We start from the raw sequence: 5,062 nt of genomic DNA, 5'->3' as shown, positions 1-5,062 counted from the left end.
ACTACGGGAAAGATTTATATCATTTTTATTGTTTTTTTTTTTTACTAGTAATGGCGGCGATCTTAGATTTTTTGCTGTACCTAAATAAAATTAATGTCCTTTTTTTTCCCACAAATAGAGCTTTCTTTTGGTGGTATTTCATCACCAATGCGTTTTTTTATTTTTTGCGCTATAAACAAAAAAAAAGAGCGACAATTCTGAAAAAAAAAAAAAACAATGTTTTTCACATTCTGCTATATAATATTCCCAATAAAAAAAATGTAAAAATCGAAATTTTTTAACATTTTAGGCCAATTTCTTTTCTGCTACATATTTTTGGTAAAAAAAAATCGCAATAAGCGTATTTTGATTGGTTTGCGCAAAAGTTATTGCGTTTACTAACTAAAGGAAAGATTTCTGTCATTTTTATTTATTTATTTTTTTACTAGTAATGGCGGCGATCTGCGATTTTTAGCGGGATTCTGTACCTAAATAAGATTGATGTACTTTTTTTTTCCACAAATAGAGCTTTCTTTTTGGTGGTATTTGATCTCCTGTGCAATTTTTTTTTTTTTTGCGCTATAAACAAAAAAAAAAGGCGACAAGTAGGAAAAAAATAATAATATTTTTCACTTTCTGCGATATAACATTCCTAATAAAAAAACATTTAAAAATCTATTTTTTTTCATCATTTTAGGCCAATTTGTTTTCTGCTACATATTTTTGGTAAATAAATTCCCAATAAGTGTATTTTGATTGATTTGCGCAAAATGTATTGCGTCTACAAACTAGGGGAATTTATGTCATTTTTATTTATTTTATTACTAGTTATGGCGGTGATCTGCAATTTTTAGCAGGACTGCGACATTGTGGCGGACAGATCGGACCTCTAACTGACATTTTTGGGGGGACCAGTGACATTACTACAGTAATCAGTGCTAAAAATATGCACTGTTACTGTAATAATGACACTGGCAGGGAAGGGGTTAACTCAGGGGTAATCAAAGGGTTAAATGTATGCCTAGGGCAGTGATGGCGAACCTTGGCACCCCAGATGTTTTGGAACTACATTTCCCATGATGCTTACCTACACTGCAGAGTGCATAAGCATCATGGAAAATGTAGTTTCAAAACATCTGGGGTGCCAAGGTTCGCCATCACTGGCCTAGGGGGTGCTTTCTAACTGTGAGGGGGATGGGCTTGTGAAATCAACACAGAGACATGTGGAGGAGCTCTGCAACCGTCTGCGCCATTCTCTCTTCACGGGGGGGGGGGGGGGGGGGGCGATCGCGGCCGCCAGCTCTATGGTTCGGCCTCCCCGCTGGTGAGTGGGCGCCCCCTAGGTTTGCTCCCGCGGACCACCGTCATTCTCTATTCATGGGGAGCGATCGCGGGTGCCCGGCGGCCATCGCAGCCGCCGGCCTCATGCATCGGCTTCCCCGCTGGCGAGTGGGCGCCCCCAGGAATGCTCCCGCGAACCCGCCGTACAAGTATGGCGATTCGCGGGAACCTGCCGACCTGCCCCCCTATATAGGCGGCGGCGGCCGGCCGGCAAGTGGTTACCAAAAAAATGTAAAAGGTTGCAGATTATACAGCCTCATGCTACATAACTAAGCTCCATTTCATGCTGAATAAACAAAATTATTATTGTATTTTAACCAGGAAACTATCTTTAGATAGATTTTTACTCCAAAAGCATTTTATTAAAATAAATTTGATAAAAAAAAAAAAAAACTGATTTAAATTAAAAAATCAAGTTTAAATTTAAAAAAAAGCATTTTTTTTTTTTATTTTTGCAAAAAAAAAATCATCAATTTTTATCTCCCCTGGTCTCTGGACGCACCCCCCCCTCCCCCCTTCACTGTTCATCCATATGGGACGGTTGCATGGGTCAGTTTGCGTTCTGATTTGTGCATGGATGAACAGCCGATGACCCGGAACACCTGTGCACCCTCGCGGACGAAGACGGCCCTCGGCATGCGTGTACTCATCGCTACGCCGGTGTGAATGAGCCCCCCAAAAAAAGCAACATTTGGGATTATGGAGTTGGTGACGGGTGCGGACATTAGTTAGTGTAGCTTTCCTTCCCCCTAGGGGTGGGACTGAGCGCGCTCCATGCGTTCCCCACCTGTCCTGTGTAGGGCAGCCAAATCATTTTGATGCGCAAGAAAAAGTCGCCATGCGGTTTGGAGCGCATGAATGCGCATGCTTTACCGTAGCAGATGCGCCGGGGTGCAATCCTTGTGCCTGGATTGGGTGAGCCCATTTGTGTGCAGTTTGGTGTATTATGGACTTCCCCTCACTCCTCCCTTATTGGCTGTATAGATAAAATGTATCCAATCATCGCTACAATATCGCCTTTATTCTTCCAGAATTCTGGAGGAAGAAATTCAATGCTCTCTGGGAAGTGGTGGATGGAGCGATGAAGGAGCGATGAAGGAACGATGAAGGAACGATGAGAGAGCGATGAAGGAACAAAGAGGGAACGATGAAGGAACGGTGGGGGAATGATGAGGAAACGATAAAGAAACAATGAGGGAATGTTCAGGGAATGATGAGGGAGTGATCAAGGAACGATAAAAGGAATGATGAAGGAACAATTAAGTATCGATGAGGGAACGATGAAGGAATGATGAGGAAACGATGAAGAAACAATAAAGAAATGATGATGGAGTGATAAAGGAATGATGAAGGAACGATGAGGGAATGATGAAGGAACAATGAGTGAACGATGAAGGAACGGTGAGGGAATGATGAGGAAACGATGAAGAAACAATGAGGGAATGTTCAGGGAACGATGAGGGAGTGATGAAGGAACGATAAAGGAACAACAAAAGGAATGATGAAGGAACAATGAAGGAACGATGAGGGAATGATAAAGGAACAATGAAGTATAGATGAGGGAACGATGATGGAATGATGAGGAAACAATGAAGAAACAATAAAGAAATGATGATGAAGTTATAAAGGAATGATGAAGGAACGATGAAAGAATAATGAGGGAGTGATAAAGGAATGATAAGGGAACTATGAAGGAACAATGAGGGAATGATGAAGGAACAACGAAGGAACAATGAAGGAATGAATGAGGGAACAATGAAAGAATGATGAGGGAGTGATAAATTAACAATGAAGGAACGATGAAAGAATGATGAGGGAGTGATAAAGGAATGATGAAGGAACGATGAAGGAATGATAAGGGAATGATGAAGGAACGATGAAGGAATGATGAGGGTATGTTGAAGGAATGATGAGTGAACGATGAAAGAATGATGAGGGGATGATGAAGAAACAATGAAGGAACGATGAGGGTGTGATGAAGGAACGATGAGGGAGCGATGAAGGGATGATGAGAGCATGATGAAGGGACGATGAGTGAATGATGAAGGAATGATGAGGGAATGATGCAGGAATGATGAGGGAATGATGAAGGAACGATGAGGGTGTGATGAAGGAACAATGAAGGAACGATGAGGGTGTGATGAAGGAACGATGAGGCAGCGATGAAGGGATGAGGAGGCAATGATGAAGGGACGATGAGGGAATGATGAAGGGACGATACAGGAATGATGAGTGAATGATGAGGAAAGATACAGGAATGATGAGGGAACGATGAAGAGATGATGAAGTTATGATGAAGGGACGATGAAGGGATGATGAGGGGACAATGTAGGAATGATGAGTGATCCCCTGTTATCCGGGGTGCTGTGTCTGGGAGGAGGGGAACACGGAGGGACGTCCGGATGATTGGAGTCGTATTTTCTCTCTTTGTGATACTTTTTTAATTTGCACCAACAATTCCATTTCCAGCTTTCTCTGTGGGGGGGGTGGTAGGAGGGGGGGGTCCAGGTAGTGTGGGGGGGAGGTCCAGGCAGGGGGGGGGGGTCCAGGCAGGGAGGGGGGTTCCAGGCAGTGGGGGAGTCCAGGCAGTACATCCTAAAACCCACACCGTCCTCTGATCCCCTGAGCGGGCGCGCTGCAGAGGTGGCTGCGGAGAGCATGCAGCAAAGGGGCGTCACGTGACGGCGTCACCCAACCCGGGGCACCTCTCTGGTTCCCTGCCCTCCGTTCCCATGGTGACCGGGGACAACCGAAAGCGGTTGCCAGTGTATCAGGACCCAGAGGAAGAAGGGAGGAGAAGGGCAGAGCTGATTCCCGGTGACAGACAGCGAGGAGGAGGAGGAGGAGAGAGGACACCATGGAGAGGAGGAAGGAGGAGGAGAGAGGAGGGCGCAGCCAGCAGCTTATTGTCAATGCAAAGCAAGCTTCTGCAGAGAGAGACGGCACACAAAGAGCCAGCAGCAGCCAGCCGCACTCACACCGCACTACCCAGGTATAAAACACACGCCGCACCACCCAGGTGTAATACCACACCACCCAGGAATGATACACACAATGCACAGGGGGGGACAAGGTGACACAAACCATGCTGATATTCTGCAGACAGGTGCAGGACACACTCCGCAATACAAGTCACAGACACAACTAACACACTCAGTGTAGGAAGAACAATAATAATAGCACAGCTGTATTGTATAAAGAGCATTACACACACAGCGTAGGCTGACACATTGAATTATACTGCTATTACATGACATCTACACATCTCCGCACACACCCCCCGCACACCCAACTACACACTCATTCACTGTTCTCTGACTCCTGACTTTATTAGCATCAACTGCAGAGGCACACCGCACAGTACTACACAATACTACACACTACACAGTACTACACAACGCACAGTACTACACACTACATAACACTACACACCACACAGTACTACACACTACACAATACTACACACCGCATAATACTACACACCGCATAATACTACACACTACACAATACTACACACCGCATAATACTACACACTACATAACACTACACAACGCACAGTACTACACACCGCAAAATACTACACATTACTAGACACCACATAATACTGCACACCGTACAATACTGCACACTGTACAGTAATACACCCTATACAATACTACATACTCTACAATATTACACACACTGCACACTACTATACACTGTACAACACAACACACCGTACAATACTACACATAGCACAGTA

The sequence above is a fragment of the Pelophylax lessonae genome (genome assembly GCF_965119305.1).
Source record: "Pelophylax lessonae genome assembly, chromosome: 6".
Lineage (NCBI taxonomy): Eukaryota > Metazoa > Chordata > Amphibia > Anura > Ranidae > Pelophylax > Pelophylax lessonae.
Note: the sequence above shows the minus strand (reverse complement) of the source record.